At 46.0% G+C, this 9,871-nt stretch overlaps 1 protein-coding gene across 1 annotated transcript in view; it reads right to left on the reverse strand.

Moving 5' to 3' along the window:
• The window catches only part of LOC142302102 (acyl-coenzyme A amino acid N-acyltransferase 1-like), an 84,192-nt gene extending 76,080 nt beyond the window's left edge, over window positions 1–8,112 (reverse strand). Inside the window, exon 1 of the mRNA XM_075343187.1 lies at window positions 8,043–8,112. The gene's annotated coding sequence lies outside the window, so the exon portion shown is untranslated. The remainder of the gene's footprint in view (window positions 1–8,042) is intronic.
• Between the last annotated feature and the right edge of the window lie 1,759 nt (window positions 8,113–9,871).

The raw sequence follows: 9,871 nt of genomic DNA on the forward strand, positions 1-9,871 counted from the left end.
AGGTAACCATAAAGGTGGGAAGGCAGGAAATGAAGGGACAAGGACTGATTGTTGTGGACACTGATATTAGAGAAAGGAACCCGCAAATGATTTTAGGCACTAATGTCATAGAAAATTGCCTAGGGGAAGTGTTGTTGTTGCTTCACCAGATTGTTGAAGGTGCTGAGGGCGGGTCGCAAAGAGCCTTGCAAAAGGAGATCCGAATCATTCTGAGGAAGCAACAGGTAAAACAGACTGGCGGTGAGATTGGTAGTGTACGGGTGATGGATGCTAACCCCATTGTGATACCCCCACGGAGTGAAATGATGATGTGGTGTAGAGCAGCGGTAGGTCTCAGAGGACAAGATTACCAGGCTGTACTAGAGCCCACTCATTCAGACCACTGGCCCACGATTCTGACAGCCAGGGGGGTAGTTGATGTACACAAGGGACGAGTGCCTGTACGAGTGTTGAACTGTGGGGAGGAGGAAGCCAGACTACCAAGGTACGCTACCATAGCCAAACTGTTTACATGCTCAGATGACGCCATAACACCTGTAGGTCCCCTGACACAAGCTGACTCAACAGAGGATGAGACCTCCCAAAAGCAGTTAGAGGACTGGTGCCAGAAACTACACGTGGGGACTGACTCTACACCCGTCTACCAGAAACATGGGGTTTACAGGGTCGTGCAGGAATACGAGCAGGTCTTTAGTAAGAACCCACTAGACTTTGGTAGGATCAAAGGGGTGCAACATCACATACCCACAGGCAGTCATCCTCCCATTAAGGAAAGACATAGGCCTATTCCACCAGCCCATTACCAGCGCACAAAGGACATGCTGAAGGACATGAAGGAGGCAGGAGTCATAAGGGACAGTTGCAGCCCCTGGGCGGCTCCCCTGGTCCTGGTGAGAAAGAAGGATGGCACGATGAGGATGTGTGTGGATTACAGACGGATAAATCAGATAACACACAAGGATGCCTACCCTTTGCCAAGGATAGAGGAATCCCTCGCTGCCTTAAAAACCTCCAACTACTTTTCTACCCTAGATCTTACTAGTGGCTACTGGCAAGTATCTGTAGCAGAGGAAGATCGGGAGAAGACGGCCTTCACCACCCCAATGGGCCTCTGTGAGTTCAACAGCATGCCATTTGGACTCTGCAATGCCCCCGAGACCTTCCAGAGGCTTATGGAATGCTGCCTAGGGCACCTCAACTTTGAGACCGTCCTGCTCTACCTGGATGATGTCATCGTGTACTCCAAGACCTACGAGGACCACCTGAAACACCTGGCTGAAGTCTTTGAAGCGCTATCCCGATATGGAATGAAGCTGAAACCATCCAAGTGCCATTTACTGAAGCCAAAGGTCCAGTACCTAGGTCACGTGGTCAGTGCAGAAGGAGTAGCACCGGACCCAGAGAAGGTCACAGTCATCCAGGAATGGCCCACACCTACTACCGTTCGGGAGGTACGTCAGTTCCTTGGCTTGGTAGGCTACTACAGAAGGTTCATCAAGGGCTACACGAAAATGGCAGCGCCTTTGCAAGAGCTCCTGGTAGGCCACCCAAAGAAGAAAGGAAAGATCTCCGGCCCGCCATTTCACTGGGGAGAAGTAGAAGAACACTCCTTCAGACAAATGAAAGGGGCCTTGACGGGTGAAGAGATCCTAGCCTACCCTGACTACGGTCTGCCATTCGTACTGTACACAGATGCCAGTAATGTGGGACTGGGAGCAGTGCTTTCACAGGTGCAGGGAGGCAAAGAGCGTGTGATTGCTTACGCCAGCAGGAAGCTCAGGCCTACTGAAAGAAACCCAGAAAATTATAGCTCATTTAAGCTAGAGTTCCTGGCCATGGTATGGGCTATCACAGAGCGTTTCAAACACTACCTGGCAGCCACCAAATTCACTGTCTTCACGGACAACAACCCCCTGACCCACTTGGATACTGCTAAATTGGGTGCCATGGAGCAGCGTTGGGTAGCCCGACTGGCGAATTATGACTTTACTGTCAAGTATCGAGCTGGCCGCAAGAACGGCAACGCAGATGCTCTGTCCAGGATGCCTCACCTAGCAGACGAGGGTGAAGATGTAGATGATCTTGAAGAGATTGAGCTGCCAGCGTTCCATCGCCATGGAGCAAAACAGTGTCGGCAGTTGCGTGCCAACCGCCAAGAGGTGACCCTGAACCCACTACCTCACTACAACTGGAAGGAGACCCAGGAAAATGATCCAGCGGTAGGCTTGGTAAAGAAACTGATCAACCAGCCTGGCGCCAGCCTTGACAAAGGAGCCCCACCTGAGGCACAGTACCTATGGAAGGAGAGGGGTCGATTATTCATCTATCAAGACAAACTTTACAGGAGCATCATTGACCCGAGGACGCATGAGAAGGTGTGGCAAGTGATTGTACCACAGAAGGATACGAGGATGGTGCTAGAAGCCTATCACAATGGTGCAGGCCACTTTGGTTGGAAGAAACTGGAGGCCCTACTTAAAGTAAGATTCTACTGGGTGGGCATGAGATCTGCCCTAGAGAAGTGGTGTCGAAACTGCGGGCCCTGCAATCTTAGAAGAAAAGACCAGCCCAGCCAGAGAGCACCACTCCAGCCAATCCAAACTAAACGGCCCCTGTAGATCGTGGCCCTGGACCATGTAAAGTTGGCACCCAGCAGACAAGGCTACAACTACGCTCTCACTATGGTTGACCACTACTCCAGATTCCTGGTGGTAGTACCAGTCAAGGACTTGACCGGTCAGACTGCAGCCAAAGCGTTCCAGACACATTTCTGTCGACCACATGGCTATCCAGACCAAGTGCTCACTGACCAAGGACCAGCCTTTGAAGCTGAAGTGTTTAAAGAGTTTTGTAACCTTTACGGCTGCAAAAAGATCCGTACCACGCCTTACCATCCTCAGACCAATGGCATGTGTGAGAAAATGAACCACATCATTCTCGACCTTCTGAAGACTCTCCCATTAGAAGAACGAAGTCGGTGGCCGGAAAAACTGCCCGATCTAGTGGACATGTATAACAACATCCCTGTGAGTTCCACGAACTGCACACCGGCATACCTGATGAGGGCCAGACCAGGGAGATTGCCAGTAGATCTGGAAATGGGAGTTGAGACCCCTGAAGACCATCTACAAGGTGCTGATTGGGATTCCAACCGCCAAGCCCAATACAAGAAAGTACAAGAGTGTGTGGAGCGAAGCCTGACTCAGCAGCGTGAGAAACAAGAAAAGGCCTACAATCGAAAAGCACCTGCTGTTCCTTTGATGCCAGGAGATATAGTTCTCAAGAGAAAGAGAAGACATCATAAACTTGACAATCACTGGGAAGAAGAACCCTATACTGTGTTACCATCGACGCTTAGCAATGAAAAGACATGCCGTATCAGCAAGGATGGAGGAAAAACAACAGCTGTCGTTTCTAGAGATCGCTTAAAGAAATGTCCTGAACAACTAAGAACCCCTGAAGAAAGTCCCAACCCTTTGCCAGTTCAAGAACCAAAAGAAAAGATGATCCATACTGTACTTGGAGATTTTCCAGCAAGTTGGCCTCAATACAATGGAGCAGTAGTTATTCCGGTTATTACATTCCCTCAATCTGGAGAAGTAAGAGACCCAGAAGAACCTGTTCAGAACCTGGAAGAGCCAAATGTAGCTGAAGCAGAAGACCATGCACTGGTATCAATACCTAGTACACCTATTATTCACATTGAGACACATACATCGGGTGGGAGGATACAACCTCAGACAGGTGACAGTATAGTACTGCGTAGGTCAACCCGCAGCAACTTTGGTCAGCTCCCATTACGCTATAGAGAAAGTACAGTTTAGTTCAAAGTGACGGTATGAAATGTAATGTTTAACCTGTTTACAGTTAAGTAACGTTTAAGTGAAATGTGCCCACAAGGACTATTGTGAGACCTCTTTAAAATGTTTTCTTTGCACTAGTTCACGTGCACTTTAAAAAAAAAATGGACCACCGGTTATGAACTGGCTTTAACCACAAACTTTTGCATTGTAAAAAGTTGCCTCCTTGGTATCAACCACAGAGTCTGCCTGTTAGGGGGCATGGCTCTGCACCAACAAGGGGGCACGCCTGTTTATGGGGCCTGCCCTCCAACACTCGGAAGCGGGTACGCCTGTTTATGGGGCCTACCTTACACCACTCTCCTCAGGAGAGGAAGATTGGAGGAAAGGTCTGGGGAATGTGATGGCCCAGCCCTGGTCACCAAAAGGACTGGCGACCTACCTCCTGGAGGTTTTTGGGTGGGGTTCGGACATGTGGGTGGTTGGTGGTGGAATGGTACCTGGTATGTTTAAATGTAAATAATTGCCTCTGTGTGGGAAAAGTTTGTATTTACCTTTTTTTTTCTTTTCTCTTGTCTTTGCAGCCCGAGGACGTGCTGATGATAACTAAGGGGGAATGTGGCGCCCCTGACCTGGTCAGGCACCACAGAGTATTGCACCCATGCGGGGACAATGCCTCCAGGTAATCTCCAAAGGCCAGGATGAGGTGCACACACAAACACATAGTGACCAGGTCTCCCACATCACTAGAGGGGACCCTTGGGTAGCCAGTAGGGGTTAACTTTCAATTCCCAGCAAGGGGTGTGCTCCGAGGCTGGTTGCTAGGAAGCAGGGCAGAGAGGAAGTGAGGGAAGTCGGGAGCTGGAGGTTGAGGTGTGTGGAAGGCAGCAGAGGGGCTCTCGTGTAAGACAGGTCCTGAGGAGTGCAGTAGCTGAAAGCGGGGGAGAAAGGGCACCGTGGGTCGGCCTGAAAGACATCCAGAGAGAGGGGTGGCTGAGTACGGAGATCCTGGTATCCGAGCACGCAAGGGGAAACAGATCCCCAGTACGGGCAGCAAATCATCCAGAGCTGCTTAACCTACAGGTGGGGGGGGGTTCTTCATGCCCTCACCACGACTACACAGAGCTCGAGCCAAGCAGCAACCACCAGGCCCATAAGGGGACAGGGCCAGAAGCCATCCCACCAAGGCCACGCTGCCGGCAGACGGGCCAGAGAGAGGGGAGCAGGGTAGTAACAGCTTCCCTGGAGGAGTCCTACCACGCTTCAGGCAAGGGATCCTCCCAAACAGAAAGAGTGCAAGGAGGGCGAGTGGACAGCTACCCTCAGAACGGCCTCTTGGAATTCCTGGTTCCACCTGGTTATCACAGTGTCGCCCGGGCATCTCACCGTGACCTCTAAACAGTGAGTAAACACGTTAAAAGACTACTTGGACTGTGTTTGAGTCATTCTGCGACCTGTGGTCCCACACACATACACAGGGGCCTGGGGCTTGCCTCACTCTCAGGAGGCTATTATACTGACTGCACCCACCATCAGCCCCAGGCATCCCTTAACCTGCAGTGGTGGTCCTCACTGACCGCAATTCTGAGAGTGGCGTCACGGCAAATCCCAAAACGAAGGTTCCCTACCTGTGACCCGACCGTTCCATCCCGTGGAGTCCCTAAGGGTAGTACCCTGCTGCACCGCACCTGAAGGGCTCCACAATGGCAATGCCCATTGGACCGGACTGCAACCTCATGTGAGTATTATAAAAAGTGTTTTTTTACGTTATACAGAGTGGCCTGGGCTCTTATATACAGTATTCTAGAATGCTGTATATAAGAGCTCACTGGTGGTGGCCGCAGCTTATAAGGGAAAAACTTGATGACATTTTCCCTTTCAGTATATAAGATATCTACACACACAGTATTCACAAACACATACTCACACTATACATATACATAAACACATATATAAACATATTTCACAGTGCACTCCTCACATTTGTGTACATTTTTTTTAATGACAACACTGAAGATCTGACCCTGTGATACAATGTACAGTGTCAGTGTGCAGCTTGTATAACAGTGTAGATTTGGTGCCCTCTAAATAACTCAACACACAGCCATTAATGTCTAAACCGCTGGCAACAAAAGTGAGTACACCCTTAAGTGATAATGGCCAAATTGTGCCCAAAGTGTCAATATTTTGTGTGGCTGCCACTATTTTCAAGCACTGCCTTAACTCTCTTGGGCATGGAGTTCACTAGAGCTTCACAATAGCCACTGGATCCTCTACCATTATCCATGACAACATCATGGATCTGGTGGATGTTAAGAGACCTTGCGCTCCTCCACCTTCCATTTGAGGAGGCCTCTCAGATACTCCATAGGGTTCAGGTTTGGAGACTCTTGGCCAGTCCAGCATCTTTACCCTCAGTTTCTTTAGCAAGGCAATGGTGGTCTTGGAGGTGTGCTTGGGGTCATTATCATGTGGGAATTCTGCCATGTAGCCCAGTTTCTGAAGGGAGGGGATCATGCTCTGCTTCACAGTACATGTTGGCATCCATGGTTCCCTCAATGAACTGTAGCTCCCGACAGCCCCAAACTATGACACTTCCACCACCATGCCTGATTGTAGGCAGGTCACAGTTGTCGTTGTACTCCTCATTTGGTTACCATCACACACGCTTGACACCATCTGAAACAAATAAGTTTATCATACTTTCATCAGACCACAAAACATTGTACCAGTAATCCATGTCCTTAGTCTGCTTGTCTTCAGCAAACTGTTTGCAGACTTTTTTCTGCATCATCTTTAGAAGAGGCTTCCTTCTGCGATGACAGCCATACAGATCAATGTGATGCAGTGTGTGGCGTATGGTCTGAGCAGTGACTGGCAGACTCCGCACCCCTGTAACATTTGCAGCAATGCTGGCTGCACTCATGTATCTGTTTTGAAAAGACGAATATGACGCTGAGCTTGTGCACTCAACTTCTTTAGTCAACCATGGCAAGGCCTATTCTGAGTGGAAACTGTGTTGTTAAACCGCTGTATGGTCTTGGCCACCGTGCTGCAGCTTAGTCTCAGGGTGATATTAATCTTCTTATAGCCTCGGCCATCTTTATTTAGAGCAACAACTCTTTTTTTCAGCTCCTCAGAGAATTCTTTGCCATGAGGAGCCGTGGGGTCAGATCATCAGTGTTGTCCCACGAAAGCTATGTCTACAAAAATGTGATTTTATATATATATATATATATATATATATATATATATATATATATAGTACAGACCAAAGGTTTGGACACACCTTCTCATTCAAAGGGTTTTCTTTATTTGCATGACTCTAAAAATTGTAGATTCACATTGAAGACATCAGAACCATGAATGAAAACATGTGGGATGAAATACTTAAAAAAGTGTGAAACAACTGAAAATATGTCTTATATTCTAGGTTCTTCAAAGTAGCCACCTTTTGCTTTGATTACTGCTTTGCACACTCTTGCCATTCTCTTGATGAGCTTCAAGAGGTAGTCACCGGAAATGGTTTTCCAACAGTCTTGAAGGAGTTCCCAGAGATGTTTAGCAATTGTTGGCCCTTTTGCCTTCACTCTGCGGTCCAGCTCACCCCAAACCATCTCGATTGCGTTCAGGTCTGGTAACTGTGGAGGCCAGGTCATCTGGCGTAGAATCCCATCACTCTCCTTCTTAGTCAAATAGCCCTTACACAGCCTGGAGGTGTGTTTAAGGTCATTGTCCTGTTGAAAAATAAATGATGGTCCAACTAAACGCAAACCGGATGGAATAGCATGCCGCTGCAAGATGCTGTGGTAGCCATGCTGGTTCTGTATTCCTTCAATTTTGAATAAATCCTGGGAACCAGGCATGTAGAGTCCATCCATTCACCTTTTCTACAAAGACACGGTGGTTGGTTCCAAAGATCTCAAATTTGGACTCATCAGACAAAAGCACAGATTTCTACTGGTCTAATGTCCATTCCTTATGTTTTTTAGCCCAAACAAGTCTCTTCTGCTTGTTGCCTGTCCTTAGCAGTGGTTTCCTAGCAGCTATTTTACCATGAAGGCCTGCTGCACAAAGTCTCCTCTTAATAGTTTTTCTAGAGATGAGAAGGTGTGTCCAAACATTTGGTCTGTACTGTGTATATATATATATATATATATATATATATATATATATATATATATATATATATATATATACACATTCAAGCATCCAAACTCAAACATATCCACATACACTTACGTTTTCTGAAGAATAGCCAGGTTAAGAAGAGAAAGGAGGAAAAGAGTCCACAAGTGAAAACTGTGCAGCTTGCAGCTGATAATGGGAGTTTTACCATGGCTCAAGATATTGTTCTCCTCCCTTTCGTAATTAATTTAGTCCAGGTCTGATGTGAGGAGGAGATGAGGGGGGAGAGGCGTCCAGAGTTCAATAGAGATAACGCAGAGATTTGGCACTAACTGGAAACGCTGCGACTGCCAAGAAAGGAAATTTGCTAATCAGAAATAGCTGCCGTGCTGCCAAGTAATACTGATATGGTCCAGTGCTGTGTCAGCGCTTAAACGGCTGATTGGACTGTAAGGTCCACTTAGCTATAATGAGGGACATTCCAAGAAAATTCACAATCATTTATAATAGCATTGGCATGGGGATGGCATTCCCTGCATAGGAGACAGTGCTGTGAATATACATGAAATGTCCCTCCTTACAGCTGATTGGACAGTTCAGACCAATCACTGTTCACACAGCGCTCGCCTGCATTCCCTAGCCCAGCACTGCTTCGCTTTTTTACAGTGGGTGTAATGTCAGTTGTGACATTACAACTAGACTTCAGACAGGAAAAGACTAGTTGGTATGTGACCTGACCCTCCAAAATTAAAAATGAGGATGGTCACATACCAAAGTGTGGTATGTAAGTAACAGTGATGAATGCTGAAAGTGAGTACATTACAAACTAGCAGCATTTTACAGGTTAAGTGATTATACTAATTTTTTTAATTGCCTTGACATAATTTTAACCCCTTCACCACCAATCCTGTTTTCACCTTCCTGACCAGGCCAAAGGTTACAATTCCGACCAGTGTCACTTTATGAGGCAATAATTCTGGAATACTTTACCATATCCCAGTGATTCTGAGATAGTTTTTTTTTTTTTTATGACATGTTGTACTTTATATTAATGGTAAATCATGGTCGATATGATTTGTGTTTATTTGTGAAAATATCTAAAATTTGAGAAAACATTTTGCAATTTTTGAAATTTGATTTTTTTATGCCCTCAAACCAGATAACTAAACCACACAAAATAGGTAATAAATTATTCCCATATGTCTACTTTACATGGGCATAATTTTTGAAACTTAATTTTTTTGTTAGTAAGTTAGAAGGGTTAAAAGTTTATCGTCAATTTTTCATTTTTCCCAAACAAAATACCAAAACCATTATTTTAGGGATCACATTTGAATTGAATTTGAGGTGCCTATTTGAAAAACCCAAAAGTGACAACATTTTAAAACCTCCACCCCTGAGAGTGCTCAAAACCACATTCAAGAAGTTTATTAACCCCATAGGTGATTCATGGGAATTACAGCAATGTGGAAAGAAACATTTACATTTTCATTTTTTTCCCACAAAAATGATTAATCTCAAATTTTTCATTTTCACAAAAGTAACCAGGAGAAAATGGAAATTACAATTTATTGTGCAATTTTTCTGCACAAGCCCATATGTGGTGAAACACTACTGTTTTGGTGCATGGCAGGGCTCAGAAGAGAAGAAGTGCTGTATGAATTTTGGAATAAAAAATTGTCTAGTATCATCATAGTATCATAGTTTTTAAGGTTGAAGGGAGACTCTAAGTCCATCTAGTTCAACCCGTAGCCTAACATGTTGATCCAGAGGAAGGCAAAAAAAACCCAATGTGGCAAACAAGTTCCAATGGGGAAAAATTTCCTTCCTGACTCCACATCCGGCAATCAGACTAGTTCCCTGGATCAATACCCTGTCATAAAATCTAATATACATAACTGGTAATATTAAATTTTTCAAGAAAGGCGTCCAGGCTCTGCTTA

This window comes from Anomaloglossus baeobatrachus, chromosome 1 (assembly GCF_048569485.1).
Source record: "Anomaloglossus baeobatrachus isolate aAnoBae1 chromosome 1, aAnoBae1.hap1, whole genome shotgun sequence".
In the NCBI taxonomy this organism is placed as follows: Eukaryota; Metazoa; Chordata; class Amphibia; order Anura; family Aromobatidae; genus Anomaloglossus; species Anomaloglossus baeobatrachus.